The sequence below is a fragment of the Nelumbo nucifera genome, chromosome 4 (genome assembly GCF_055504915.1).
Source record: "Nelumbo nucifera cultivar China Antique chromosome 4, China Antique-T2T, whole genome shotgun sequence".
NCBI classification, from domain to species: domain Eukaryota; kingdom Viridiplantae; phylum Streptophyta; class Magnoliopsida; order Proteales; family Nelumbonaceae; genus Nelumbo; species Nelumbo nucifera.
The window spans coordinates 51,872,635-51,898,372 of record NC_142652.1 but is presented as its reverse complement, the minus strand read 5'-3'; the positions used below and the strand labels follow the sequence as shown (position 1 = coordinate 51,898,372).

At 46.8% G+C, this 25,738-nt stretch overlaps 42 non-coding genes and 13 pseudogenes across 42 annotated transcripts; all 55 read left to right on the top strand.

The window, feature by feature from the left end:
• Positions 1 to 8: 8 nt before the first annotated feature.
• On the top strand, positions 9 to 127 carry LOC148796066 (5S ribosomal RNA). Its single transcript, XR_016072668.1, has one exon. It is a non-coding gene; the product is annotated as a 5S ribosomal RNA (ribosomal RNA).
• A 353-nt stretch (positions 128 to 480) lies between these two features.
• On the top strand, positions 481 to 599 carry LOC148796065 (5S ribosomal RNA; annotated as a pseudogene).
• A 355-nt stretch (positions 600 to 954) lies between these two features.
• On the top strand, positions 955 to 1,073 carry LOC148796064 (5S ribosomal RNA). The gene has a single exon (XR_016075816.1). It is a non-coding gene; the product is annotated as a 5S ribosomal RNA (ribosomal RNA).
• Positions 1,074 to 1,429: 356 nt separating this feature from the next.
• LOC148796063 (5S ribosomal RNA) lies at positions 1,430 to 1,548 on the top strand. The gene has a single exon (XR_016071182.1). It is a non-coding gene; the product is annotated as a 5S ribosomal RNA (ribosomal RNA).
• Positions 1,549 to 1,902: 354 nt separating this feature from the next.
• LOC148796062 (5S ribosomal RNA) lies at positions 1,903 to 2,021 on the top strand. The gene has a single exon (XR_016071052.1). It is a non-coding gene; the product is annotated as a 5S ribosomal RNA (ribosomal RNA).
• Positions 2,022 to 2,375: 354 nt separating this feature from the next.
• On the top strand, positions 2,376 to 2,494 carry LOC148796061 (5S ribosomal RNA). Its single transcript, XR_016068808.1, has one exon. It is a non-coding gene; the product is annotated as a 5S ribosomal RNA (ribosomal RNA).
• A 356-nt stretch (positions 2,495 to 2,850) lies between these two features.
• LOC148796060 (5S ribosomal RNA) lies at positions 2,851 to 2,969 on the top strand. The gene has a single exon (XR_016073603.1). It is a non-coding gene; the product is annotated as a 5S ribosomal RNA (ribosomal RNA).
• A 354-nt stretch (positions 2,970 to 3,323) lies between these two features.
• Positions 3,324 to 3,442, top strand: LOC148796059 (5S ribosomal RNA). The gene has a single exon (XR_016072768.1). It is a non-coding gene; the product is annotated as a 5S ribosomal RNA (ribosomal RNA).
• A 354-nt stretch (positions 3,443 to 3,796) lies between these two features.
• On the top strand, positions 3,797 to 3,915 carry LOC148796058 (5S ribosomal RNA; annotated as a pseudogene).
• Positions 3,916 to 4,270: 355 nt separating this feature from the next.
• Positions 4,271 to 4,389, top strand: LOC148796057 (5S ribosomal RNA). Its single transcript, XR_016073896.1, has one exon. It is a non-coding gene; the product is annotated as a 5S ribosomal RNA (ribosomal RNA).
• A 355-nt stretch (positions 4,390 to 4,744) lies between these two features.
• LOC148796056 (5S ribosomal RNA) lies at positions 4,745 to 4,863 on the top strand. The gene has a single exon (XR_016072432.1). It is a non-coding gene; the product is annotated as a 5S ribosomal RNA (ribosomal RNA).
• A 354-nt stretch (positions 4,864 to 5,217) lies between these two features.
• Positions 5,218 to 5,336, top strand: LOC148796055 (5S ribosomal RNA). The gene has a single exon (XR_016073894.1). It is a non-coding gene; the product is annotated as a 5S ribosomal RNA (ribosomal RNA).
• A 356-nt stretch (positions 5,337 to 5,692) lies between these two features.
• On the top strand, positions 5,693 to 5,811 carry LOC148796054 (5S ribosomal RNA). The gene has a single exon (XR_016072667.1). It is a non-coding gene; the product is annotated as a 5S ribosomal RNA (ribosomal RNA).
• A 353-nt stretch (positions 5,812 to 6,164) lies between these two features.
• LOC148796053 (5S ribosomal RNA) lies at positions 6,165 to 6,283 on the top strand (annotated as a pseudogene).
• A 355-nt stretch (positions 6,284 to 6,638) lies between these two features.
• Positions 6,639 to 6,757, top strand: LOC148796052 (5S ribosomal RNA). Its single transcript, XR_016070328.1, has one exon. It is a non-coding gene; the product is annotated as a 5S ribosomal RNA (ribosomal RNA).
• A 355-nt stretch (positions 6,758 to 7,112) lies between these two features.
• LOC148796051 (5S ribosomal RNA) lies at positions 7,113 to 7,231 on the top strand (annotated as a pseudogene).
• A 355-nt stretch (positions 7,232 to 7,586) lies between these two features.
• Positions 7,587 to 7,705, top strand: LOC148796050 (5S ribosomal RNA). The gene has a single exon (XR_016069220.1). It is a non-coding gene; the product is annotated as a 5S ribosomal RNA (ribosomal RNA).
• Positions 7,706 to 8,059: 354 nt separating this feature from the next.
• On the top strand, positions 8,060 to 8,178 carry LOC148796049 (5S ribosomal RNA). Its single transcript, XR_016073893.1, has one exon. It is a non-coding gene; the product is annotated as a 5S ribosomal RNA (ribosomal RNA).
• Positions 8,179 to 8,534: 356 nt separating this feature from the next.
• LOC148796048 (5S ribosomal RNA) lies at positions 8,535 to 8,653 on the top strand. Its single transcript, XR_016073147.1, has one exon. It is a non-coding gene; the product is annotated as a 5S ribosomal RNA (ribosomal RNA).
• Positions 8,654 to 9,006: 353 nt separating this feature from the next.
• LOC148796047 (5S ribosomal RNA) lies at positions 9,007 to 9,125 on the top strand (annotated as a pseudogene).
• A 355-nt stretch (positions 9,126 to 9,480) lies between these two features.
• LOC148796046 (5S ribosomal RNA) lies at positions 9,481 to 9,599 on the top strand. Its single transcript, XR_016075815.1, has one exon. It is a non-coding gene; the product is annotated as a 5S ribosomal RNA (ribosomal RNA).
• Positions 9,600 to 9,955: 356 nt separating this feature from the next.
• LOC148796045 (5S ribosomal RNA) lies at positions 9,956 to 10,074 on the top strand. Its single transcript, XR_016071181.1, has one exon. It is a non-coding gene; the product is annotated as a 5S ribosomal RNA (ribosomal RNA).
• A 354-nt stretch (positions 10,075 to 10,428) lies between these two features.
• Positions 10,429 to 10,547, top strand: LOC148796044 (5S ribosomal RNA). The gene has a single exon (XR_016071041.1). It is a non-coding gene; the product is annotated as a 5S ribosomal RNA (ribosomal RNA).
• A 354-nt stretch (positions 10,548 to 10,901) lies between these two features.
• Positions 10,902 to 11,020, top strand: LOC148796043 (5S ribosomal RNA). The gene has a single exon (XR_016068807.1). It is a non-coding gene; the product is annotated as a 5S ribosomal RNA (ribosomal RNA).
• A 356-nt stretch (positions 11,021 to 11,376) lies between these two features.
• Positions 11,377 to 11,495, top strand: LOC148796042 (5S ribosomal RNA). The gene has a single exon (XR_016073602.1). It is a non-coding gene; the product is annotated as a 5S ribosomal RNA (ribosomal RNA).
• A 354-nt stretch (positions 11,496 to 11,849) lies between these two features.
• Positions 11,850 to 11,968, top strand: LOC148796041 (5S ribosomal RNA). Its single transcript, XR_016072523.1, has one exon. It is a non-coding gene; the product is annotated as a 5S ribosomal RNA (ribosomal RNA).
• Positions 11,969 to 12,322: 354 nt separating this feature from the next.
• Positions 12,323 to 12,441, top strand: LOC148796040 (5S ribosomal RNA; annotated as a pseudogene).
• A 355-nt stretch (positions 12,442 to 12,796) lies between these two features.
• On the top strand, positions 12,797 to 12,915 carry LOC148796039 (5S ribosomal RNA). The gene has a single exon (XR_016073892.1). It is a non-coding gene; the product is annotated as a 5S ribosomal RNA (ribosomal RNA).
• A 355-nt stretch (positions 12,916 to 13,270) lies between these two features.
• Positions 13,271 to 13,389, top strand: LOC148796038 (5S ribosomal RNA). Its single transcript, XR_016072430.1, has one exon. It is a non-coding gene; the product is annotated as a 5S ribosomal RNA (ribosomal RNA).
• A 354-nt stretch (positions 13,390 to 13,743) lies between these two features.
• LOC148796037 (5S ribosomal RNA) lies at positions 13,744 to 13,862 on the top strand. Its single transcript, XR_016075814.1, has one exon. It is a non-coding gene; the product is annotated as a 5S ribosomal RNA (ribosomal RNA).
• A 356-nt stretch (positions 13,863 to 14,218) lies between these two features.
• LOC148796036 (5S ribosomal RNA) lies at positions 14,219 to 14,337 on the top strand. The gene has a single exon (XR_016073146.1). It is a non-coding gene; the product is annotated as a 5S ribosomal RNA (ribosomal RNA).
• Positions 14,338 to 14,690: 353 nt separating this feature from the next.
• On the top strand, positions 14,691 to 14,809 carry LOC148796035 (5S ribosomal RNA). The gene has a single exon (XR_016073891.1). It is a non-coding gene; the product is annotated as a 5S ribosomal RNA (ribosomal RNA).
• Positions 14,810 to 15,165: 356 nt separating this feature from the next.
• LOC148796034 (5S ribosomal RNA) lies at positions 15,166 to 15,284 on the top strand. The gene has a single exon (XR_016073601.1). It is a non-coding gene; the product is annotated as a 5S ribosomal RNA (ribosomal RNA).
• A 354-nt stretch (positions 15,285 to 15,638) lies between these two features.
• LOC148796033 (5S ribosomal RNA) lies at positions 15,639 to 15,757 on the top strand. Its single transcript, XR_016072512.1, has one exon. It is a non-coding gene; the product is annotated as a 5S ribosomal RNA (ribosomal RNA).
• A 354-nt stretch (positions 15,758 to 16,111) lies between these two features.
• On the top strand, positions 16,112 to 16,230 carry LOC148796032 (5S ribosomal RNA; annotated as a pseudogene).
• Positions 16,231 to 16,585: 355 nt separating this feature from the next.
• LOC148796031 (5S ribosomal RNA) lies at positions 16,586 to 16,704 on the top strand. Its single transcript, XR_016073890.1, has one exon. It is a non-coding gene; the product is annotated as a 5S ribosomal RNA (ribosomal RNA).
• A 355-nt stretch (positions 16,705 to 17,059) lies between these two features.
• LOC148796030 (5S ribosomal RNA) lies at positions 17,060 to 17,178 on the top strand. Its single transcript, XR_016072429.1, has one exon. It is a non-coding gene; the product is annotated as a 5S ribosomal RNA (ribosomal RNA).
• Positions 17,179 to 17,532: 354 nt separating this feature from the next.
• On the top strand, positions 17,533 to 17,651 carry LOC148796029 (5S ribosomal RNA). The gene has a single exon (XR_016069092.1). It is a non-coding gene; the product is annotated as a 5S ribosomal RNA (ribosomal RNA).
• Positions 17,652 to 18,007: 356 nt separating this feature from the next.
• LOC148796028 (5S ribosomal RNA) lies at positions 18,008 to 18,126 on the top strand. Its single transcript, XR_016072666.1, has one exon. It is a non-coding gene; the product is annotated as a 5S ribosomal RNA (ribosomal RNA).
• A 353-nt stretch (positions 18,127 to 18,479) lies between these two features.
• Positions 18,480 to 18,598, top strand: LOC148796027 (5S ribosomal RNA; annotated as a pseudogene).
• A 355-nt stretch (positions 18,599 to 18,953) lies between these two features.
• On the top strand, positions 18,954 to 19,072 carry LOC148796026 (5S ribosomal RNA; annotated as a pseudogene).
• Positions 19,073 to 19,427: 355 nt separating this feature from the next.
• LOC148796025 (5S ribosomal RNA) lies at positions 19,428 to 19,546 on the top strand (annotated as a pseudogene).
• A 355-nt stretch (positions 19,547 to 19,901) lies between these two features.
• On the top strand, positions 19,902 to 20,020 carry LOC148796024 (5S ribosomal RNA). The gene has a single exon (XR_016072427.1). It is a non-coding gene; the product is annotated as a 5S ribosomal RNA (ribosomal RNA).
• Positions 20,021 to 20,374: 354 nt separating this feature from the next.
• Positions 20,375 to 20,493, top strand: LOC148796023 (5S ribosomal RNA). Its single transcript, XR_016074898.1, has one exon. It is a non-coding gene; the product is annotated as a 5S ribosomal RNA (ribosomal RNA).
• Positions 20,494 to 20,849: 356 nt separating this feature from the next.
• LOC148796022 (5S ribosomal RNA) lies at positions 20,850 to 20,968 on the top strand. Its single transcript, XR_016074594.1, has one exon. It is a non-coding gene; the product is annotated as a 5S ribosomal RNA (ribosomal RNA).
• Positions 20,969 to 21,322: 354 nt separating this feature from the next.
• LOC148796021 (5S ribosomal RNA) lies at positions 21,323 to 21,441 on the top strand. The gene has a single exon (XR_016072501.1). It is a non-coding gene; the product is annotated as a 5S ribosomal RNA (ribosomal RNA).
• Positions 21,442 to 21,795: 354 nt separating this feature from the next.
• LOC148796020 (5S ribosomal RNA) lies at positions 21,796 to 21,914 on the top strand (annotated as a pseudogene).
• Positions 21,915 to 22,269: 355 nt separating this feature from the next.
• Positions 22,270 to 22,388, top strand: LOC148796019 (5S ribosomal RNA). Its single transcript, XR_016073889.1, has one exon. It is a non-coding gene; the product is annotated as a 5S ribosomal RNA (ribosomal RNA).
• Positions 22,389 to 22,743: 355 nt separating this feature from the next.
• Positions 22,744 to 22,862, top strand: LOC148796018 (5S ribosomal RNA). The gene has a single exon (XR_016072426.1). It is a non-coding gene; the product is annotated as a 5S ribosomal RNA (ribosomal RNA).
• Positions 22,863 to 23,216: 354 nt separating this feature from the next.
• Positions 23,217 to 23,335, top strand: LOC148796017 (5S ribosomal RNA). Its single transcript, XR_016073888.1, has one exon. It is a non-coding gene; the product is annotated as a 5S ribosomal RNA (ribosomal RNA).
• A 356-nt stretch (positions 23,336 to 23,691) lies between these two features.
• LOC148796016 (5S ribosomal RNA) lies at positions 23,692 to 23,810 on the top strand. Its single transcript, XR_016073645.1, has one exon. It is a non-coding gene; the product is annotated as a 5S ribosomal RNA (ribosomal RNA).
• Positions 23,811 to 24,163: 353 nt separating this feature from the next.
• On the top strand, positions 24,164 to 24,282 carry LOC148796015 (5S ribosomal RNA; annotated as a pseudogene).
• Positions 24,283 to 24,637: 355 nt separating this feature from the next.
• On the top strand, positions 24,638 to 24,756 carry LOC148796014 (5S ribosomal RNA). Its single transcript, XR_016070133.1, has one exon. It is a non-coding gene; the product is annotated as a 5S ribosomal RNA (ribosomal RNA).
• Positions 24,757 to 25,111: 355 nt separating this feature from the next.
• LOC148796013 (5S ribosomal RNA) lies at positions 25,112 to 25,230 on the top strand (annotated as a pseudogene).
• A 355-nt stretch (positions 25,231 to 25,585) lies between these two features.
• LOC148796012 (5S ribosomal RNA) lies at positions 25,586 to 25,704 on the top strand. Its single transcript, XR_016072425.1, has one exon. It is a non-coding gene; the product is annotated as a 5S ribosomal RNA (ribosomal RNA).
• The last annotated feature ends 34 nt before the right edge of the window (positions 25,705 to 25,738 follow it).

The following is a 25,738-nucleotide window of genomic DNA, read 5'->3' as shown; positions in this document are numbered from 1 at the left end:
AATTAAACGGGTGTGATCATACCTGCACTAATGCACCGGATCCCATCAGAACTCTGAAGTTAAGCGTGCTTGGGCGAGAGTAGTACTAGGATGGGTGACCTCCTGGGAAGTCCTCGTGTTGCACCCCAATTTTATTAATATTTTAATTTGATTTGTATTTGCAAATTCCATTTGTTGTTTCTGGGAGATACTGGAAACAATGCGTCCGATACTCGGACCATTTGCGGCACGATCGTCATTACTGAATGGCCACGATGCAAGAACCGGGCTTTCGGCATTCGTCATGCATTGTGGGCCCCGCGATAGTATTGCATCTATCCGGAGGTGCGGCAGATCTGAAAAGCAAACACTCCGCTCACGTAGGAGCTTGTGCACGGTTACCAAGGGAAAGAGGCTGCATACACATTTTTTTCAAATCTAAAACAATTAATGGTAGGGAGCAAGATAGGTCATAAAGATCTAAGCGAGCATGAATTAAACGGGTGCTATCATACCAGCACTAATGCACCGGATCTCATGAGAACTCCGAAGTTAAGTGTGCTTGGGCGAGAGTAGTATTAGGATGGGTGACCTCCTGGGAAGTCCTTGTGTTTCACCCCAATTTTATTAATATTTTATTTCGATATCGTATTTGCAAATTCCATTTGTCGTTTCGGCGAGACAAACTCAAACAACGCGCCGGATACTCGGACCATTTGCGGCACGATCGTCATTACTGAATGGGAACCGTGCAAAAACCGGGCTTTTGGCATTCGTCGTGCATTGTGGGCCCCGCGATAGTATTGCATCTATCCGGGGGTGCGGCAGATCTGAAAAGCAAACACTCTGCTCACGTAGGAGCTTGTGCACGGTTACCAAGGGAGGAAGGCTGCATACACAGTTTTTTCAAGTCTAAAACAATTAATGGAGGGGAGCAAGATAGTGCATAAAGATCTAAGCGAGCATGAATTAAACGGGTGCGATCATACCAGCACTAATGCACCGGGTCCCATCAGAACTCCGAAGTTAAGTGTGCATGGGCGGGAGTAGTCCTAGGATGGGTGACCTCCTGGGAAGTCCTCGTGTTGCACCCCAATTTTATTAATATTTTATTTCGATATCGTATTTGCAAATTCCATTTGTCGTTTCGGCGAGACAAACGCAAACAACGCGCCGGATACTCGGACCATTTGCGGCACGATTGTCATTACTGAATGGGAACCGTGAAAAAACCGGGCTTTTGGCATTCGTCGTGCATTGTGGGCCCCGCGATAGTATTGCATCTATCCGGGGGTGCGGCAGATCTAAAAAGCAAACACTCTGCTCACGTAAGAGCTTGTGCACGGTTACCAAGGGAGGAAGGCTGCATACACAGTTTTTTTCAAGTCTAAAACAATTAATGGAGGGGAGCAAGATAGTGCATAAAGATCTAAGCGAGCATGAATTAAACGGGTGCGATCATACCAGCACTAATTCACCGGATCCCATCAGAACTCCGAAGTTAAGCGTGCTTGGGCGAGAGTAGTACTAGGATGGGTGACCTCCTGGGAATTCCTCGTGTTGCACCCCAATTTTATTAATATTTTATTTTGATTTGTATTTGCAAATTCCATTTGTTGTTTCTGGGAGACAACTGGAAACAATGCGTCGGATACTCGGACCATTTGCGGCACGATCGTCATTACTGAATGGCGACGATGCAAGAACCGGGCTTTCGGCATTCGTCATGCATTGTGGGCCCCGCGATAGTATTGCATCTATCCGGGGGTGCGGCAGATCTGAAATACAAACACTCTGCTCACGTAGGAGCTTGTGCACGGTTACCAAGGGAGGAAGGCTGCATACACAGTTTTTTCAAATCTAAAACAATTAATGGAGGGGAGCAAGATAGTGCATAAAGATCTAAGCGAGCATGATTTAAACGGGTGCGATCATACCAGCACTAATGCACCGGATCCCATCAGAACTCCGAAGTTAAGCGTGCTTGGGCGAGAGTAGTACTAGGATGGGTGACCTCCTGGGAAGTCCTTGTGTTGCACCCCAATTTTATTAATATTTTATTTTGATTTGTATTTGCAAATTCCATTTGTTGTTTCTGGGAGACAACTGGAAACAATGCGTCGGATACTCGGACCATTTGCGGCACGATCGTCATTACTGAATGGCAACGATGCAAGAACCGGGCTTTCGGCATTCGTCATGCATTGTGGGCCCCGCGATAGTATTGCATCTATCCGGGGGTGCGGCAGATCTGAAATGCAAACACTCTACTCACGTAGGAGCTTGTGCACGGTTACCAAGGGAGGAATGCTGCATACACAGTTTTTTCAAATCTAAAACAATTAATGGAGGGGAGCAAGATAGTGCATAAAGATCTAAGCGAGCATGAATTAAACGGGTGCGATCATACCAGCACTAATGCACCGGATCCCATCAGAACTCCGATGTTAAGTGTGCATGGGCGGGAGTAGTCCTAGGATGGGTGACCTCCTGGGAAGTCCTCGTGTTGCACCCCAATTTTATTAATATTTTATTTCGATATCGTATTTGCAAAATCCATTTGTCGTTTCGGTGAGACAAACGCAAACAACGCGCCGGATACTCGGACCATTTGCGGCACGATTGTCATTACTGAATGGGAACCGTGAAAAAACCGGGATTTTGGCATTCGTCGTGCATTGTGGGCCCCGCGATAGTATTGCATCTATCCGGGGGTGCGGCAGATCTAAAAAGCAAACACTCTGCTCACGTAAGAGCTTGTGCACGGTTACCAAGGGAGGAAGGCTGCATACACAGTTTTTTTCAAGTCTAAAACAATTAATGGAGGGGAGCAAGATAGTGCATAAAGATCTAAGCGAGCATGAATTAAACGGGTGTGATCATACCAGCACTAATGCACCGGATCCCATCAGAACTCCGAAGTTAAGCGTGTCTGGGCGAGAGTAGTATTAGGATGGGTGACCTCCTGGGAAGTCCTCGTGTTGCACCCCAATTTTATTAATATTTTATTTTGATTTGTATTTGCAAATTCCATTTGTTGTTTCTGGGAGACAACTGGAAACAATGCGTCGGATACTCGGACCATTTGCGGCACGATCGTCATTACTGAATGGCAACGATGCAAGAACCAGGCTTTCGGCATTCGTCATGCATTGTGGGCCCCGCGATAGTATTGCATCTATCCGGGGGTGCGGCAGATCTAAAAAGCAAACACTCTGCTCACGTAAGAGCTTGTGCACGGTTACCAAGGGAGGAAGGCTGCATACACAGTTTTTTCAAGTCTAAAACAATTAATGGAGGGGAGCAAGATAGTGCATAAAGATCTAAGCGAGCATGAATTAAACGGGTGCGATCATACCAGCACTAATGCACCGGATCCCATCAGAACTCCGAAGTTAAGCGTGCTTGGGCGAGAGTAGTACTAGGATGGGTGACCTCCTGGGAAGTCCTCATGTTGCACCCCAATTTTATTAATATTTTATTTTGATTTGTATTTGCAAATTCCATTTGTTGTTTCTGGGAGACAACTGGAAACAATGCGTCGGATACTCGGACCATTTGCGGCACGATCGTCATTACTGAATGGCAACGATGCAAGAACCGGGCTTTCGGCATTCGTCATGCATTGTGGGCCCCGCGATAGTATTGCATCTATCCGGGGGTGCGGCAGATCTGAAATACAAACACTCTGCTCACGTAGGAGCTTGTGCACGGTTACCAAGGGAGGAAGGCTGCATACACAGTTTTTTCAAATCTAAAACAATTAATGGAGGGGAGCAAGATAGTGCATAAAGATCTAAGCGAGCATGAATTAAACGGGTGCTATCATACCAGCACTAATGCCCCGGATCTCATCAGAACTCCGAAGTTAAGTGTGCTTGGGCGAGAGTAGTATTAGGATGGGTGACCTCCTGGGAAGTCCTTGTGTTTCACCCCAATTTTATTAATATTTTATTTCGATATCGTATTTGCAAATTCCATTTGTCGTGTCGGCGAGACAAACTCAAACAACGCGCCGGATACTCGGACCATTTGCGGCACGATCGTCATTACTGAATGGGAACCGTGCAAAAACCGGGCTTTTGGCATTCGTCGTGCATTGTGGGCCCCGCGATAGTATTGCATCTATCCGGGGGTGCGGCAGACCTGAAAAGCAAACACTCTGCTCACATAGGAGCTTGTGCACGGTTACCAAGGGAGGAAGGCTGCATACACAGTTTTTTCAAGTCTAAAACAATTAATGGAGGGGAGCAAGATAGTGCATAAAGATCTAAGCGAGCATGAATTAAACGGGTGCGATCATACCAGCACTAATGCACCGGATCCCATCAGAACTCCGAAGTTAAGTGTGCATGGGCGGGAGTAGTCCTAGGATGGGTGACCTCCTGGGAAGTCCTCGTGTTGCACCCCAGTTTTATTAATATTTTATTTCGATATCGTATTTGCAAATTCCATTTGTCGTTTCGGCGAGACAAACGCAAACAACGCGCCGGATACTCGGACCATTTGCGGCACAATCGTCATTACTGAATGAGAACCGTGCAAAAACCGGGCTTTTGGCATTCGTCGTGCATTGTGTGCCCCGCGATAGTATTGCATCTATCCGGGGGTGCGACAGATCTGAAAAGCAAACACTCTGCTCACGTAGGAGCTTGTGCACGGTTACCAAGGGAGGAAGGCTGCATACACAGTTTTTTCAAGTCTAAAACAATTAATGGAGGGGAGCAAGATAGTGCACAAAGATCTAAGCGAGCATGAATTAAACGGGTGCGATCATACCAGCACTAATGCACCGGATCTCATCAGAACTCCGAAGTTAAGCGTGCTTGGGCGAGAGTAGTACTAGGAAGGGTGACCTCCTGGGAAGTCCTCGTGTTGCACCCCAACTTTATTAATATTTTATTTTGATTTGTATTTGCAAATTCCATATGTTGTTTCTGGGAGACAACTGGAAACAATGCGTCGGATACTCGGACCATTTGCGGCACGATCGTCATTACTGAATGGCAACGATGCAAGAACCGGGCTTTCGGCATTCGTCATGCATTGTGGGCCCCGCGATAGTATTGCATCTATCCGGGGGTGCGGCAGATCTGAAATGCAAACACTCTGCTCACGTAGGAGCTTGTGCACGGTTACCAAGGGAGGAATGCTGCATACACAGTTTTTTCAAATCTAAAACAATTAATGGATGGGAGCAAGATAGTGCATAAAGATCTAAGCGAGCATGAATTAAACGGGTGCGATCATACCAGCACTAATGCACCGGATCCCATCAGAACTCCGAAGTTAAGTGTGCATGGGCGGGAGTAGTCCTAGGATGGGTGACCTCCTGGGAAGTCCTCGTGTTGCACCCCAATTTTATTAATATTTTATTTCGATATCGTATTTGCAAATTCCATTTGTCGTTTCGGCGAGACAAACGCAAACAACGCGCCGGATACTCGGACCATTTGCGGCACGATTGTCATTACTGAATGGGAACCGTGAAAAAACCGGGCTTTTGGCATTCGTCGTGCATTGTGGGCCCCGCGATAGTATTGCATCTATCCGGGGGTGCGGCAGATCTAAAAAGCAAACACTCTGCTCACGTAAGAGCTTGTGCACGGTTACCAAGGGAGGAAGGCTGCATACACAGTTTTTTTCAAGTCTAAAACAATTAATGGAGGGGAGCAAGATAGTGCATAAAGATCTAAGCGAGCATGAACTAAACGGGTGTGATCATACCTGCACTAATGCACCGGATCCCATCAGAACTCTGAAGTTAAGCGTGCTTGGGCGAGAGTAGTACTAGGATGGGTGACCTCCTGGGAAGTCCTCGTGTTGCACCCCAATTTTATTAATATTTTATTTTGATTTGTATTTGCAAATTCCATTTGTTGTTTCTGGGAGATACTGGAAACAATGCGTCGGATACTCGGACCATTTGCGGCACGATCGTCATTACTGAATGGCCACGATGCAAGAACCGGGCTTTCGGCATTCGTCATGCATTGTGGGCCCCGCGATAGTATTGCATCTATCCGGAGGTGCGGCAGATCTGAAAAGCAAACACTCCGCTCACGTAGGAGCTTGTGCACGGTTACCAAGGGAAAGAGGCTGCATACACATTTTTTTCAAATCTAAAACAATTAATGGTAGGGAGCAAGATAGGTCATAAAGATCTAAGCGAGCATGAATTAAACGGGTGCTATCATACCAGCACTAATGCACCGGATCTCATCAGAACTCCGAAGTTAAGTGTGCTTGGGCGAGAGTAGTATTAGGATGGGTGACCTCCTGGGAAGTCCTTTTGTGTCACCCCAATTTTATTAATATTTTATTTCGATATCGTATTTGCAAATTCCATTTGTCGTTTCGGCGAGACAAACTCAAACAACGCGCCGGATACTCGGACCATTTGCGGCATGATCGTCATTACTGATTGGGAACCGTGCAAAAACCGGGCTTTTGGCATTCGTCGTGCATTGTGGGCCCCGCGATAGTATTGCATCTATCCGGGGGTGCGGCAGATCTGAAAAGCTAACACTCTGCTCACGTAGGAGCTTGTGCACGGTTACCAAGGGAGGAAGGCTGCATACACAGTTTTTTCAAGTCTAAAACAATTAATGGAGGGGAGCAAGATAGTGCATAAAGATCTAAGCGAGCATGAATTAAGCGGGTGCGATCATACCAGCACTAATGCAGCGGATCCCATCAGAACTCCGAAGTTAAGTGTGCATGGGCGGGAGTAGTCCTAGGATGGGTGACCTCTCGGGAAGTCCTCGTGTTGCACCCCAATTTTATTAATATTTTATTTCGATATCGTATTTGCAAATTCCATTTGTCGTGTCGGCGAGACAAACTCAAACAACGCGCCGGATACTCGGACCATTTGCGGCACGATCGTCATTACTGAATGGGAACCGTGCAAAAACCGGGCTTTTGGCATTCGTCGTGCATTGTGGGCCCCGCGATAGTATTGCATCTATCCGGGGGTGCGGCAGATCTGAAAAGCAAACACTCTGCTCACATAGGAGCTTGTGCACGGTTACCAAGGGAGGAAGGCTGCATACACAGTTTTTTCAAGTCTAAAACAATTAATGGAGGGGAGCAAGATAGTGCATAAAGATCTAAGCGAGCATGAATTAAACGGGTTAGATCATACCAGCACTAATGCACCGGATCCCATCAGAACTCCGAAGTTAAGTGTGCATGGGCGGGAGTAGTCCTAGGATGGGTGACCTCCTGGGAAGTCCTCGTGTTGCACCCCAATTTTATTAATATTTTATTTCGATATCGTATTTGCAAATTCCATTTGTCGTTTCGGCGAGACAAACGCAAACAACGCGCCGGATACTCGGACCATTTGCGGCACAATCGTCATTACTGAATGAGAACCGTGCAAAAACCGGGCTTTTGGCATTCGTCGTGCATTGTGGGCCCCGCGATAGTATTGCATCTATCCGGGGGTGCGACAGATCTGAAAAGCAAACACTCTGCTCACGTAGGAGCTTGTGCACGGTTACCAAGGGAGGAAGGCTGCATACACAGTTTTTTCAAGTCTAAAACAATTAATGGAGGGGAGCAAGATAGTGCACAAAGATCTAAGCGAGCATGAATTAAACGGGTCCGATCATACCAGCACTAATGCACCGGATCTCATCAGAACTCCGAAGTTAAGCGTGCTTGGGCGAGAGTAGTACTAGGAAGGGTGACCTCCTGGGAAGTCCTCGTGTTGCACCCCAACTTTATTAATATTTTATTTTGATTTGTATTTGCAAATTCCATATGTTGTTTCTGGGAGACAACTGGAAACAATGCGTCGGATACTCGGACCATTTGCGGCACGATCGTCATTACTGAATGGCAACGATGCAAGAACCGGGCTTTCGGCATTCGTCATGCATTGTGGGCCCCGCGATAGTATTGCATCTATCCGGGGGTGCGGCAGATCTGAAATGCAAACACTCTGCTCACGTAGGAGCTTGTGCACGGTTACCAAGGGAGGAATGCTGCATACACAGTTTTTTCAAATCTAAAACAATTAATGGAGGGGAGCAAGATAGTGCATAAAGATCTAAGCGAGCATGAATTAAACGGGTGCGATCATACCAGCACTAATGCACCGGATCCCATCAGAACTCCGAAGTTAAGTGTGCATGGGCGGGAGTAGTCCTAGGATGGGTGACCTCCTGGGAAGTCCTCGTGTTGCACCCCAATTTTATTAATATTTTATTTCGATATCGTATTTGCAAATTCCATTTGTCGTTTCGGCGAGACAAACGCAAACAACGCGCCGGATACTCGGACCATTTGCGGCACGATTGTCATTACTGAATGGGAATCGTGAAAAAACCGGGCTTTTGGCATTCGTCGTGCATTGTGGGCCCCGCGATAGTATTGCATCTATCCGGGGGTGCGGCAGATCTAAAAAGCAAACACTCTGCTCACGTAAGAGCTTGTGCACGGTTACCAAGGGAGGAAGGCTGCATACACAGTTTTTTTCAAGTCTAAAACAATTAATGGAGGGGAGCAAGATAGTGCATAAAGATCTAAGCGAGCATGAATTAAACGGGTGTGATCATACCTGCACTAATGCACCGGATCCCATCAGAACTCTGAAGTTAAGCGTGCTTGGGCGAGAGTAGTACTAGGATGGGTGACCTTCTGGGAAGTCCTCGTGTTGCACCCCAATTTTATTAATATTTTATTTTGATTTGTATTTGCAAATTCCATTTGTTGTTTCTGGGAGATACTGGAAACAATGCGTCGGATACTCGGACCATTTGCGGCACGATCGTCATTACTGAATGGCCACGATGCAAGAACCGGGCTTTCGGCATTCGTCATGCATTGTGGGCCCCGCGATAGTATTGCATCTATCCGGAGGTGCGGCAGATCTGAAAAGCAAACACTCCGCTCACGTAGGAGCTTGTGCACGGTTACCAAGGGAAAGAGGCTGCATACACATTTTTTTCAAATCTAAAACAATTAATGGTAGGGAGCAAGATAGGTCATAAAGATCTAAGCGAGCATGAATTAAACGGGTGCTATCATACCAGCACTAATGCACCGGATCTCATGAGAACTCCGAAGTTAAGTGTGCTTGGGCGAGAGTAGTATTAGGATGGGTGACCTCCTGGGAAGTCCTTGTGTTTCACCTCAATTTTATTAATATTTTATTTCGATATCGTATTTGCAAATTCCATTTGTCGTTTCGGCGAGACAAACTCAAACAACGCGCCGGATACTCGGACCATTTGCGGCACGATCGTCATTACTGAATGGGAACCGTGCAAAAACCGGGCTTTTGGCATTCGTCGTGCATTGTGGGCCCCGCGATAGTATTGCATCTATCCGGGGGTGCGGCAGATCTGAAAAGCAAACACTCTGCTCACGTAGGAGCTTGTGCACGGTTACCAAGGGAGGAAGGCTGCATACACAGTTTTTTCAAGTCTAAAACAATTAATGGAGGGGAGCAAGATAGTGCATAAAGATCTAAGCGAGCATGAATTAAACGGGTGCGATCATACCAGCACTAATGCACCGGGTCCCATCAGAACTCCGAAGTTAAGTGTGCATGGGCGGGAGTAGTCCTAGGATGGGTGACCTCCTGGGAAGTCCTCGTGTTGCACCCCAATTTTATTAATATTTTATTTCGATATCGTATTTGCAAATTCCATTTGTCGTTTCGGCGAGACAAACGCAAACAACGCGCCGGATACTCGGACCATTTGCGGCACGATTGTCATTACTGAATGGGAACCGTGAAAAAACCGGGCTTTTGGCATTCGTCGTGCATTGTGGGCCCCGCGATAGTATTGCATCTATCCGGGGGTGCGGCAGATCTAAAAAGCAAACACTCTGCTCACGTAAGAGCTTGTGCACGGTTACCAAGGGAGGAAGGCTGCATACACAGTTTTTTTCAAGTCTAAAACAATTAATGGAGGGGAGCAAGATAGTGCATAAAGATCTAAGCGAGCATGAATTAAACGGGTGCGATCATACCAGCACTAATTCACCGGATCCCATCAGAACTCCGAAGTTAAGCGTGCTTGGGCGAGAGTAGTACTAGGATGGGTGACCTCCTGGGAATTCCTCGTGTTGCACCCCAATTTTATTAATATTTTATTTTGATTTGTATTTGCAAATTCCATTTGTTGTTTCTGGGAGACAACTGGAAACAATGCGTCGGATACTCGGACCATTTGCGGCACGATCGTCATTACTGAATGGCGACGATGCAAGAACCGGGCTTTCGGCATTCGTCATGCATTGTGGGCCCCGCGATAGTATTGCATCTATCCGGGGGTGCGGCAGATCTGAAATACAAACACTCGGCTCACGTAGGAGCTTGTGCACGGTTACCAAGGGAGGAAGGCTGCATACACAGTTTTTTCAAATCTAAAACAATTAATGGAGGGGTGCAAGATAGTGCATAAAGATCTAAGCGAGCATGATTTAAACGGGTGCGATCATACCAGCACTAATGCACCGGATCCCATCAGAACTCCGAAGTTAAGCGTGCTTGGGCGAGAGTAGTACTAGGATGGGTGACCTCCTGGGAAGTCCTTGTGTTGCACCCCAATTTTATTAATATTTTATTTTGATTTGTATTTGCAAATTCCATTTGTTGTTTCTGGGAGACAACTGGAAACAATGCGTCGGATACTCGGACCATTTGCGGCACGATCGTCATTACTGAATGGCAACGATGCAAGAACCGGGCTTTCGGCATTCGTCATGCATTGTGGGCCCCGCGATAGTATTGCATCTATCCGGGGGTGCGGCAGATCTGAAATGCAAACACTCTACTCACGTAGGAGCTTGTGCACGGTTACCAAGGGAGGAATGCTGCATACACAGTTTTTTCAAATCTAAAACAATTAATGGAGGGGAGCAAGATAGTGCATAAAGATCTAAGCGAGCATGAATTAAACGGGTGCGATCATACCAGCACTAATGCACCGGATCCCATCAGAACTCCGATGTTAAGTGTGCATGGGCGGGAGTAGTCCTAGGATGGGTGACCTCCTGGGAAGTCCTCGTGTTGCACCCCAATTTTATTAATATTTTATTTCGATATCGTATTTGCAAATTCCATTTGTCGTTTCGGCGAGACAAACGCAAACAACGCGCCGGATACTCGGACCATTTGCGGCACGATTGTCATTACTGAATGGGAACCGTGAAAAAACCGGGCTTTTGGCATTCGTCGTGCATTGTGGGCCCCGCGATAGTATTGCATCTATCCGGGGGTGCGGCAGATCTAAAAAGCAAACACTCTGCTCACGTAAGAGCTTGTGCACGGTTACCAAGGGAGGAAGGCTGCATACACAGTTTTTTTCAAGTCTAAAACAATTAATGGAGGGGAGCAAGATAGTGCATAAAGATCTAAGCGAGCATGAATTAAACGGGTGTGATCATACCAGCACTAATGCACCGGATCCCATCAGAACTCCGAAGTTAAGCGTGTCTGGGCGAGAGTAGTATTAGGATGGGTGACCTCCTGGGAAGTCCTCGTGTTGCACCCCAATTTTATTAATATTTTATTTTGATTTGTATTTGCAAATTCCATTTGTTGTTTCTGGGAGACAACTGGAAACAATGCGTCGGATACTCGGACCATTTGCGGCACGATCGTCATTACTGAATGGCAACGATGCAAGAACCAGGCTTTCGGCATTCGTCATGCATTGTGGGCCCCGCGATAGTATTGCATCTATCCGGGGGTGCGGCAGATCTAAAAAGCAAACACTCTGCTCACGTAAGAGCTTGTGCACGGTTACCAAGGGAGGAAGGCTGCATACACAGTTTTTTCAAGTCTAAAACAATTAATGGAGGGGAGCAAGATAGTGCATAAAGATCTAAGCGAGCATGAATTAAACGGGTGCGATCATACCAGCACTAATGCACCGGATCCCATCAGAACTCCGAAGTTAAGCGTGCTTGGGCGAGAGTAGTACTAGGATGGGTGACCTCCTGGGAAGTCCTCGTGTTGCACCCCAATTTTATTAATATTTTATTTTGATTTGTATTTGCAAATTCCATTTGTTGTTTCTGGGAGACAACTGGAAACAATGCGTCGGATACTCGGACCATTTGCGGCACGATCGTCATTACTGAATGGCAACGATGCAAGAACCGGGCTTTCGGCATTCGTCATGCATTGTGGGCCCCGCGATAGTATTGCATCTATCCGGGGGTGCGGCAGATCTGAAATACAAACACTCTGCTCACGTAGGAGCTTGTGCACGGTTACCAAGGGAGGAAGGCTGCATACACAGTTTTTTCAAATCTAAAACAATTAATGGAGGGGAGCAAGATAGTGCATAAAGATCTAAGCGAGCATGAATTAAACGGGTGCTATCATACCAGCACTAATGCACCGGATCTCATCAGAACTCCGAAGTTAAGTGTGCTTGGGCGAGAGTAGTATTAGGATGGGTGACCTCCTGGGAAGTCCTTGTGTTTCACCCCAATTTTATTAATATTTTATTTCGATATCGTATTTGCAAATTCCATTTGTCGTGTCGGCGAGACAAACTCAAACAACGCGCCGGATACTCGGACCATTTGCGGCACGATCGTCATTACTGAATGGGAACCGTGCAAAAACCGGGCTTTTGGCATTCGTCGTGCATTGTGGGCCCCGCGATAGTATTGCATCTATCCGGGGGTGCGGCAGACCTGAAAAGCAAACACTCCGCTCACATAGGAGCTTGTGCACGGTTACCAAGGGAGGAAGGCTGCATACACAGTTTTTTCAAGTCTAAAACAATTAATGGAGGGGAGCAAGATAGTGCATAAAGATCTAAGCGAGCATGAATTAAACGGGTGCGATCATACCAGCACTAATGCACCGGATCCCATCAGAACTCCGAAGTTAAGTGTGCATGGGCGGGAGTAGTCCTAGGATGGGTGACCTCCTGGGAAGTCCTCGTGTTGCACCCCAGTTTTATTAATATTTTATTTCGATATCGTATTTGCAAATTCCATTTGTCGTTTCGGCGAGACAAACGCAAACAACGCGCCGGATACTCGGACCATTTGCGGCACAATCGTCATTACTGAATGAGAACCGTGCAAAAACCGGGCTTTTGGCATTCGTCGTGCATTGTGGGCCCCGCGATAGTATTGCATCTATCCGGGGGTGCGACAGATCTGAAAAGCAAACACTCTGCTCACGTAGGAGCTTGTGCACGGTTACCAAGGGAGGAAGGCTGCATACACAGTTTTTTCAAGTCTAAAACAATTAATGGAGGGGAGCAAGATAGTGCACAAAGATCTAAGCGAGCATGAATTAAACGGGTGCGATCATACCAGCACTAATGCACCGGATCTCATCAGAACTCCGAAGTTAAGCGTGCTTGGGCGAGAGTAGTACTAGGAAGGGTGACCTCCTGGGAAGTCCTCGTGTTGCACCCCAACTTTATTAATATTTTATTTTGATTTGTATTTGCAAATTCCATATGTTGTTTCTGGGAGACAACTGGAAACAATGCGTCGGATACTCGGACCATTTGCGGCACGATCGTCATTACTGAATGGCAACGATGCAAGAACCGGGCTTTCGGCATTCGTCATGCATTGTGGGCCCCGCGATAGTATTGCATCTATCCGGGGGTGCGGCAGATCTAAAAAGCAAACACTCTGCTCACGTAAGAGCTTGTGCACGGTTACCAAGGGAGGAAGGCTGCATACACAGTTTTTTCAAGTCTAAAACAATTAATGGAGGGGAGCAAGATAGTGCATAAAGATCTAAGCGAGCATGAATTAAACGGGTGCGATCATACCAGCACTAATGCACCGGGTCCCATCAGAACTCCGAAGTTAAGTGTGCATGGGCGGGAGTAGTCCTAGGATGGGTGACCTCCTGGGAAGTCCTCGTGTTGCACCCCAATTTTATTAATATTTTATTTCGATATCGTATTTGCAAATTCCATTTGTCGTTTCGGCGAGACAAACGCAAACAACGCGCCGGATACTCGGACCATTTGCGGCACGATTGTCATTACTGAATGGGAACCGTGAAAAAACCGGGCTTTTGGCATTCGTCGTGCATTGTGGGCCCCGCGATAGTATTGCATCTATCCGGGGGTGCGGCAGATCTAAAAAGCAAACACTCTGCTCACGTAAGAGCTTGTGCACGGTTACCAAGGGAGGAAGGCTGCATACACAGTTTTTTTCAAGTCTAAAACAATTAATGGAGGGGAGCAAGATAGTGCATAAAGATCTAAGCGAGCATGAATTAAACGGGTGTGATCATACCTGCACTAATGCACCGGATCCCATCAGAACTCTGAAGTTAAGCGTGCTTGGGCGAGAGTAGTACTAGGATGGGTGACCTTCTGGGAAGTCCTCGTGTTGCACCCCAATTTTATTAATATTTTATTTTGATTTGTATTTGCAAATTCCATTTGTTGTTTCTGGGAGATACTGGAAACAATGCGTCGGATACTCGGACCATTTGCGGCACGATCGTCATTACTGAATGGCCACGATGCAAGAACCGGGCTTTCGGCATTCGTCATGCATTGTGGGCCCCGCGATAGTATTGCATCTATCCGGAGGTGCGGCAGATCTGAAAAGCAAACACTCCGCTCACGTAGGAGCTTGTGCACGGTTACCAAGGGAAAGAGGCTGCATACACAGTTTTTTCAAATCTAAAACAATTAATGGAGGGGAGCAAGATAGTGCATAAAGATCTAAGCGAGCATGATTTAAACGGGTGCGATCATACCAGCACTAATGCACCGGATCCCATCAGAACTCCGAAGTTAAGTGTGCATGGGCGGGAGTAGTCCTAGGATGGGTGACCTCCTGGGAAGTCCTCGTGTTGCACCCCAATTTTATTAATATTTTATTTCGATATCGTATTTGCAAATTCCATTTGTCGTTTCGGCGAGACAAACGCAAACAACGCGCCGGATACTCGGACCATTTGCGGCACGATTGTCATTACTGAATGGGAACCGTGAAAAAACCGGGCTTTTGGCATTCGTCGTGCATTGTGGGCCCCGCGATAGTATTGCATCTATCCGGGGGTGCGGCAGATCTAAAAAGCAAACACTCTGCTCACGTAAGAGCTTGTGCACGGTTACCAAGGGAGGAAGGCTGCATACACAGTTTTTTTCAAGTCTAAAACAATTAATGGAGGGGAGCAAGATAGTGCATAAAGATCTAAGCGAGCATGAATTAAACGGGTGTGATCATACCAGCACTAATGCACCGGATCCCATCAGAACTCCGAAGTTAAGCGTGTCTGGGCGAGAGTAGTATTAGGATGGGTGACCTCCTGGGAAGTCCTCGTGTTGCACCCCAATTTTATTAATATTTAATTTTGATTTGTATTTGCAAATTCCATTTGTTGTTTCTGGGAGACAACTGGAAACAATGCGTCGGATACTCGGACCATTTGCGGCACGATCGTCATTACTGAATGGCAACGATGCAAGAACCAGGCTTTCGGCATTCGTCATGCATTGTGGGCCCCGCGATAGTATTGCATCTATCCGGGGGTGCGGCAGATCTAAAAAGCAAACACTCTGCTCACGTAAGAGCTTGTGCACGGTTACCAAGGGAGGAAGGCTGCATACACTGTTTTTTCAAGTCTAAAACAATTAATGGAGGGGAGCAAGATAGTGCATAAAGATCTAAGCGAGCATGAATTAAACGGGTGCGATCATACCAGCACTAATGCACCGGATCCCATCAGAACTCCGAAGTTAAGCGTGCTTGGGCGAGAGTAGTACTAGGATGGGTGACCTCCTGGGAAGTCCTCGTGTTGCACCCCAATTTTATTAATATTTTATTTTGATTTGTATTTGCAAATTCCATTTGTTGTTTCTGGGAGACAACTGGAAACAATGCGTCGGATACTCGGACCATTTGCGGCACGATCGTCATTACTGAATGGCAACGATGCAAGAACCGGGCTTTCGGCATTCGTCATGCATTGTGGGCCCCGCGATAGTATTGCATCTATCCGGGGGTGCGGCAGATCTGAAATACAAACACTCTGCTCACGTAGGAGCTTGTGCACGGTTACCAAGGGAGGAAGACTGCATACACAGTTTTTTCAAATCTAAAACAATTAATGGAGGGGAGCAAGATAGTGCATAAAGATCTAAGCGAGCATGAATTAAACGGGTGCTATCATACCAGCACTAATGCACCGGATCTCATCAGAACTCCGAAATTAAGTGTGCTTGGGCGAGAGTAGTATTAGGATGGGTGACCTCCTGGGAAGTCCTTGTGTTTCACCCCAATTTTATTAATATTTTATTTCGATATCGTATTTGCAAATTCCATTTGTCGTGTCGGCGAGACAAACTCAAACAACGCGCCGGATACTCGGACCATTTGCGGCACGATCGTCATTACTGAATGGGAACCGTGCAAAAACCGGGCTTTTGGCATTCGTCGTGCATTGTGGGCCCCGCGATAGTATTGCATCTATCCGGGGGTGCGGCAGACCTGAAAAGCAAACACTCTGCTCACATAGGAGCTTGTGCACGGTTACCAAGGGAGGAAGGCTGCATACACAGTTTTTTCAAGTCTAAAACAATTAATGGAGGGGAGCAAGATAGTGCATAAAGATCTAAGCGAGCATGAATTAAACGGGTGCGATCATACCAGCACTAATGCACCGGATCCCATCAGAACTCCGAAGTTAAGTGTGCATGGGCGGGAGTAGTCCTAGGATGGGTGACCTCCTGGGAAGTCCTCGTGTTGCACCCCAGTTTTATTAATATTTTATTTCGATATCGTATTTGCAAATTCCATTTGTCGTTTCGGCGAGACAAACGCAAACAACGCGCCGGATACTCGGACCATTTGCGGCACAATCGTCATTACTGAATGAGAACCGTGCAAAAACCGGGCTTTTGGCATTCGTCGTGCATTGTGGGCCCCGCGATAGTATTGCATCTATCCGGGGGTGCGACAGATCTGAAAAGCAAACACTCTGCTCACGTAGGAGCTTGTGCACGGTTACCAAGGGAGGAAGGCTGCATACACAGTTTTTTCAAGTCTAAAACAATTAATGGAGGGGAGCAAGATAGTGCACAAAGATCTAAGCGAGCATGAATTAAACGGGTGCGATCATACCAGCACTAATGCACCGGATCTCATCAGAACTCCGAAGTTAAGCGTGCTTGGGCGAGAGTAGTACTAGGAAGGGTGACCTCCTGGGAAGTCCTCGTGTTGCACCCCAACTTTATTAATATTTTATTTTGATTTGTATTTGCAAATTCCATATGTTGTTTCTGGGAGACAACTGGAAACAATGCGTCGGATACTCGGACCATTTGCGGCACGATCGTCATTACTGAATGGCAACGATGCAAGAACCGGGCTTTCGGCATTCGTCATGCATTGTGGGCCCCGCGATAGTATTGCATCTATCCGGGGGTGCGGCAGATCTGAAATGCAAACACTCTGCTCACGTAGGAGCTTGTGCACGGTTACCAAGGGAGGAATGCTGCATACACAGTTTTTTCAAATCTAAAACAATTAATGGAGGGGAGCAAGATAGTGCATAAAGATCTAAGCGAGCATGAATTAAACGGGAGCGATCATACCAGCACTAATGCACCGGATCCCATCAGAACTCCGAAGTTAAGTGTGCATGGGCGGGAGTAGTCCTAGGATGGGTGACCTCCTGGGAAGTCCTCGTGTTGCACCCCAATTTTATTAATATTTTATTTCGATATCGTATTTGCAAATTCCATTTGTCGTTTCGGCGAGACAAACGCAAACAACGCGCCGGATACTCGGACCATTTGCGGCACGATTGTCATTACTGAATGGGAACCGTGAAAAAACCGGGCTTTTGGCATTCGTCGTGCATTGTGGGCCCCGCGATAGTATTGCATCTATCCGGGGGTGCGGCAGATCTAAAAAGCAAACACTCTGCTCACGTAAGAGCTTGTGCACGGTTACCAAGGGAGGAAGGCTGCATACACAGTTTTTTTCAAGTCTAAAACAATTAATGGAGGGGAGCAAGATAGTGCATAAAGATCTAAGCGAGCATGAATTAAACGGGTGTGATCATACCTGCACTAATGCACCGGATCCCATCAGAACTCTGAAGTTAAGCGTGCTTGGGCGAGAGTAGTACTAGGATGGGTGACCTCCTGGGAAGTCCTCGTGTTGCACCCCAATTTTATTAATATTTTATTTTGATTTGTATTTGCAAATTCCATTTGTTGTTTCTGGGAGATACTGGAAACAATGCGTCGGATACTCGGACCATTTGCGGCACGATCGTCATTACTGAATGGCCACGATGCAAGAACCGGGCTTTCGGCATTCGTCATGCATTGTGGGCCCCGCGATAGTATTGCATCTATCCGGAGGTGCGGCAGATCTGAAAAGCAAACACTCCGCTCACGTAGGAGCTTGTGCACGGTTACCAAGGGAAAGAGGCTGCATACACATTTTTTTCAAATCTAAAACAATTAATGGTAGGGAGCAAGATAGGTCATAAAGATCTAAGCGAGCATGAATTAAACGGGTGCTATCATACCAGCACTAATGCACCGGATCTCATCAGAACTCCGCAGTTAAGTGTGCTTGGGCGAGAGTAGTATTAGGATGGGTGACCTCCTGGGAAGTCCTTTTGTGTCACCCCAATTTTATTAATATTTTATTTCGATATCGTATTTGCAAATTCCATTTGTCGTTTCGGCGAGACAAACTCAAACAACGAGCCGGATACTCGGACCATTTGCGGCACGATCGTCATTACTGAATGGGAACCGTGCAAAAACCGGGCTTTTGGCATTCGTCGTGCATTGTGGGCCCCGCGATAGTATTGCATCTATCCGGGGGTGCGGCAGATCTGAAAAGCAAACACTCTGCTCACGTAGGAGCTTGTGCACGGTTACCAGGGGAGGAAGGCTGCATACACAGTTTTTTCAAGTCTAAAACAATTAATGGAGGGGAGCAAGATAGTGCATAAAGATCTAAGCGAGCATGAATTAAGCGGGTGCGATCATACCAGCACTAATGCAGCGGATCCCTTCAGAACTCCGAAGTTAAGTGTGCATGGGCGGGAGTAGTCCTAGGATGGGTGACCTCCCGGGAAGTCCTCGTGTTGCACCCCAATTTTATTAATATTTTATTTCGATATCGTATTTGCAAATTCCATTTGTCGTGTCGGCGAGACAAACTCAAACAACGCGCCGGATACTCGGACCATTTGCGGCACGATCGTCATTACTGAATGGGAACCGTGCAAAAACCGGGCTTTTGGCATTCGTCGTGCATTGTGGGCCCCGCGATAGTATTGCATCTATCCGGGGGTGCGGCAGATCTGAAAAGCAAACACTCTGCTCACATAGGAGCTTGTGCACGGTTACCAAGGGAGGAAGGCTGCATACACAGTTTTTTCAAGTCTAAAACAATTAATGGAGGGGAGCAAGATAGTGCATAAAGATCTAAGCGAGCATGAATTAAACGGTTTAGATCATACCAGCACTAATGCACCGGATCCCATCAGAACTCCGAAGTTAAGTGTGCATGGGCGGGAGTAGTCCTAGGATGGGTGACCTCCTGGGAAGTCCTCGTGTTGCACCCCAATTTTATTAATATTTTATTTCGATATCGTATTTGCAAATTCCATTTGTCGTTTCGGCGAGACAAACGCAAACAACGCGCCGGATACTCGGACCATTTGCGGCACAATCGTCATTACTGAATGAGAACCGTGCAAAAACCGGGCTTTTGGCATTCGTCGTGCATTGTGGGCCCCGCGATAGTATTGCATCTATCCGGGGGTGCGACAGATCTGAAAAGCAAACACTCTGCTCACGTAGGAGCTTGTGCACGGTTACCAAGGAAGGAAGGCTGCATACACAGTTTTTTCAAGTCTAAAACAATTAATGGAGGGGAGCAAGATAGTGCACAAAGATCTAAGCGAGCATGAATTAAACGGGTGCGATCATACCAGCACTAATGCACCGGATCTCATCAGAACTCCGAAGTTAAGCGTGCTTGGGCGAGAGTAGTACTAGGAAGGGTGACCTCCTGGGAAGTCCTCGTGTTGCACCCCAACTTTATTAATATTTTATTTTGATTTGTATTTGCAAATTCCATATGTTGTTTCTGGGAGACAACTGGAAACAATGCGTCGGATACTCGGACCATTTGCGGCACGATCGTCATTACTGAATGGCAACGATGCAAGAACCGGGCTTTCGGCATTCGTCATGCATTGTGGGCCCCGCGATAGTATTGCATCTATCCGGGGGTGCGGCAGATCTGAAATGCAAACACTCTGCTCACGTAGGAGCTTGTGCACGGTTACCAAGGGAGGAATGCTGCATACACAGTTTTTTCAAATCTAAAACAATTAATGGAGGGGAGCAAGATAGTGCATAAAGATCTAAGCGAGCATGAATTAAACGGGTGCGATCATACCAGCACTAATGCACCGGATCCCATCAGAACTCCGAAGTTAAGTGTGCATGGGCGGGAGTAGTCCTAGGATGGGTGACCTCCTGGGAAGTCCTCGTGTTGCACCCAAATTTTATTAATATTTTATTTCGATATCGTATTTGCAAATTCCATTTGTCGTTTCGGCGAGACAAACGCAAACAACGCGCCGGATACTCGGACCATTTGCGGCACGATTGTCATTACTGAATGGGAACCGTGAAAAAACCGGGCTTTTGGCATTCGTCGTGCATTGTGGGCCCCGCGATAGTATTGCATCTATCCGGGGGTGCGGCAGATCTAAAAAGCAAACACTCTGCTCACGTAAGAGCTTGTGCACGGTTACCAAGGGAGGAAGGCTGCATACACAGTTTTTTTCAAGTCTAAAACAATTAATGGAGGGGAGCAAGATAGTGCATAAAGATCTAAGCGAGCATGAATTAAACGGGTGTAATCATACCAGCACTAATGCACCGGATCCCATCAGAACTCCGAAGTTAAGCGTGTCTGGGCGAGAGTAGTATTAGGATGGGTGACCTCCTGGGAAGTCCTCGTGTTGCACCCCAATTTTATTAATATTTAATTTTGATTTGTATTTGCAAATTCCATTTGTTGTTTCTGGGAGACAACTGGAAACAATGCGTCGGATACTCGGACCATTTGCGGCACGATCGTCATTACTGAATGGCAACGATGCAAGAACCAGGCTTTCGGCATTCGTCATGCATTGTGGGCCCCGCGATAGTATTGCATCTATCCGGGGGTGCGGCAGATCTAAAAAGCAAACACTCTGCTCACGTAAGAGCTTGTGCACGGTTACCAAGGGAGGAAGGCTGCATACACTGTTTTTTCAAGTCTAAAACAATTAATGGAGGGGAGCAAGATAGTGCATAAAGATCTAAGCGAGCATGAATTAAACGGGTGCGATCATACCAGCACTAATGCACCGGATCCCATCAGAACTCCGAAGTTAAGCGTGCTTGGGCGAGAGTAGTACTAGGATGGGTGACCTCCTGGGAAGTCCTCGTGTTGCACCCCAATTTTATTAATATTTTATTTTGATTTGTATTTGCAAATTCCATTTGTTGTTTCTGGGAGACAACTGGAAACAATGCGTCGGATACTCGGACCATTTGCGGCACGATCGTCATTACTGAATGGCAACGATGCAAGAACCGGGCTTTCGGCATTCGTCATGCATTGTGGGCCCCGCGATAGTATTGCATCTATCCGGGGGTGCGGCAGATCTGAAATACAAACACTCTGCTCACGTAGGAGCTTGTGCACGGTTACCAAGGGAGGAAGACTGCATACACAGTTTTTTCAAATCTAAAACAATTAATGGAGGGGAGCAAGATAGTGCATAAAGATCTAAGCGAGCATGAATTAAACGGGTGCTATCATACCAGCACTAATGCACCGGATCTCATCAGAACTCCGAAGTTAAGTGTGCTTGGGCGAGAGTAGTATTAGGATGGGTGACCTCCTGGGAAGTCCTTGTGTTTCACCCCAATTTTATTAATATTTTATTTCGATATCGTATTTGCAAATTCCATTTGTCGTGTCGGCGAGACAAACTCAAACAACGCGCCGGATACTCGGACCATTTGCGGCACGATCGTCATTACTGAATGGGAACCGTGCAAAAACCGGGCTTTTGGCATTCGTCGTGCATTGTGGGCCCCGCGATAGTATTGCATCTATCCGGGGGTGCGGCAGACCTGAAAAGCAAACACTCTGCTCACATAGGAGCTTGTGCACGGTTACCAAGGGAGGAAGGCTGCATACACAGTTTTTTCAAGTCTAAAACAATTAATGGAGGGGAGCAAGATAGTGCATAAAGATCTAAGCGAGCATGAATTAAACGGGTGCGATCATACCAGCACTAATGCACCGGATCCCATCAGAACTCCGAAGTTAAGTGTGCATGGGCGGGAGTAGTCCTAGGATGGGTGACCTCCTGGGAAGTCCTCGTGTTGCACCCCAGTTTTATTAATATTTTATTTCGATATCGTATTTGCAAATTCCATTTGTCGTTTCGGCGAGACAAACGCAAACAACGCGCCGGATACTCGGACCATTTGCGGCACAATCGTGATTACTGAATGAGAACCGTGCAAAAACCGGGCTTTTGGCATTCGTCGTGCATTGTGGGCCCCGCGATAGTATTGCATCTATCCGGGGGTGCGACAGATCTGAAAAGCAAACACTCTGCTCACGTAGGAGCTTGTGCACGGTTACCAAGGGAGGAAGGCTGCATACACAGTTTTTTCAAGTCTAAAACAATTAATGGAGGGGAGCAAGATAGTGCACAAAGATCTAAGCGAGCATGAATTAAACGGGTGCGATCATACCAGCACTAATGCACCGGATCTCATCAGAACTCCGAAGTTAAGCGTGCTTGGGCGAGAGTAGTACTAGGAAGGGTGACCTCCTGGGAAGTCCTCGTGTTGCACCCCAACTTTATTAATATTTTATTTTGATTTGTATTTGCAAATTCCATATGTTGTTTCTGGGAGACAACTGGAAACAATGCGTCGGATACTCGGACCATTTGCGGCACGATCGTCATTACTGAATGGCAACGATGCAAGAACCGGGCTTTCGGCATTCGTCATGCATTGTGGGCCCCGCGATAGTATTGCATCTATCCGGGGGTGCGGCAGATCTGAAATGCAAACACTCTGCTCACGTAGGAGCTTGTGCACGGTTACCAAGGGAGGAATGCTGCATACACAGTTTTTTCAAATCTAAAACAATTAATGGAGGGGAGCAAGATAGTGCATAAAGATCTAAGCGAGCATGAATTAAACGGGTGCGATCATACCAGCACTAATGCACCGGATCCCATCAGAACTCCGAAGTTAAGTGTGCATGGGCGGGAGTAGTCCTAGGATGGGTGACCTCCTGGGAAGTCCTCGTGTTGCACCCCAATTTTATTAATATTTTATTTCGATATCGTATTTGCAAATTCCATTTGTCGTTTCGGCGAGACAAACGCAAACAACGCGCCGGATACTCGGACCATTTGCGGCACGATTGTCATTACTGAATGGGAACCGTGAAAAAACCGGGCTTTTGGCATTCGTCGTGCATTGTGGGCCCCGCGATAGTATTGCATCTATCCGGGGGTGCGGCAGATCTAAAAAGCAAACACTCTGCTCACGTAAGAGCTTGTGCACGGTTACCAAGGGAGGAAGGCTGCATACACAGTTTTTTTCAAGTCTAAAACAATTAATGGAGGGGAGCAAGATAGTGCATAAAGATCTAAGCGAGCATGAATTAAACGGGTGTGATCATACCTGCACTAATGCACCGGATCCCATCAGAACTCTGAAGTTAAGCGTGCTTGGGCGAGAGTAGTACTAGGATGGGTGACCTCCTGGGAAGTCCTTGTGTTGCACCCCAATTTTATTAATATTTTATTTTGATTTGTATTTGCAAATTCCATTTGTTGTTTCTGGGAGATACTGGAAACAATGCGTCGGATACTCGGACCATTTGCGGCACGATCGTCATTACTGAATGGCCACGATGCAAGAACCGGGCTTTCGGCATTCGTCATGCATTGTGGGCCCCGCGATAGTATTGCATCTATCTGGAGGTGCGGCAGATCTGAAAAGCAAACACTCCGCTCACGTAGGAGCTTGTGCACGGTTACCAAGGGAAAGAGGCTGCATACACATTTTTTTCAAATCTAAAACAATTAATGGTAGGGAGCAAGATAGGTCATAAAGATCTAAGCGAGCATGAATTAAACGGGTGCTATCATACCAGCACTAATGCACCGGATCTCATCAGAACTCCGCAGTTAAGTGTGCTTGGGCGAGAGTAGTATTAGGATGGGTGACCTCCTGGGAAGTCCTTTTGTGTCACCCCAATTTTATTAATATTTTATTTCGATATCGTATTTGCAAATTCCATTTGTCGTTTCGGCGAGACAAACTCAAACAACGCGCCGGATACTCGGACCATTTGCGGCACGATCGTCATTACTGAATGGGAACCGTGCAAAAACCGGGCTTTTGGCATTCGTCGTGCATTGTGGGCCCCGCGATAGTATTGCATCTATCCGGGGGTGCGGCAGATCTGAAAAGCAAACACTCTGCTCACGTAGGAGCTTGTGCACGGTTACCAAGGGAGGAAGGCTGCATACACAGTTTTTTCAAGTCTAAAACAATTAATGGAGGGGAGCAAGATAGTGCATAAAGATCTAAGCGAGCATGAATTAAGCGGGTGCGATCATACCAGCACTAATGCAGCGGATCCCATCAGAACTCCGAAGTTAAGTGTGCATGGGCGGGAGTAGTCCTAGGATGGGTGACCTCCCGGGAAGTCCTCGTGTTGCACCCCAATTTTATTAATATTTTATTTCGATATCGTATTTGCAAATTCCATTTGTCGTGTCGGCGAGACAAACTCAAACAACGCGCCGGATACTCGGACCATTTGCGGCACGATCGTCATTACTGAATGGGAACCGTGCAAAAACCGGGCTTTTGGCATTCGTCGTGCATTGTGGGCCCCGCGATAGTATTGCATCTATCCGGGGGTGCGGCAGATCTGAAAAGCAAACACTCTGCTCACATAGGAGCTTGTGCACGGTTACCAAGGGAGGAAGGCTGCATACACAGTTTTTTCAAGTCTAAAACAATTAATGGAGGGCAGCAAGATAGTGCATAAAGATCTAAGCGAGCATGAATTAAACGGTTTAGATCATACCAGCACTAATGCACCGGATCCCATCAGAACTCCGAAGTTAAGTGTGCATGGGCGGGAGTAGTCCTAGGATGGGTGACCTCCTGGGAAGTCCTCGTGTTGCACCCCAATTTTATTAATATTTTATTTCGATATCGTATTTGCAAATTCCATTTGTCGTTTCGGCGAGACAAACGCAAACAACGCGCCGGATACTCGGACCATTTGCGGCACAATCGTCATTACTGAATGAGAACCGTGCAAAAACCGGGCTTTTGGCATTCGTCGTGCATTGTGGGCCCCGCGATAGTATTGCATCTATCCGGGGGTGCGACAGATCTGAAAAGCAAACACTCTGCTCACGTAGGAGCTTGTGCACGGTTACCAAGGAAGGAAGGCTGCATACACAGTTTTTTCAAGTCTAAAACAATTAATGGAGGGGAGCAAGATAGTGCACAAAGATCTAAGCGAGCATGAATTAAACGGGTGCGATCATACCAGCACTAATGCACCGGATCTCATCAGAACTCCGAAGTTAAGCGTGCTTGGGCGAGAGTAGTACTAGGAAGGGTGACCTCCTGGGAAGTCCTCGTGTTGCACCCCAACTTTATTAATATTTTATTTTGATTTGTATTTG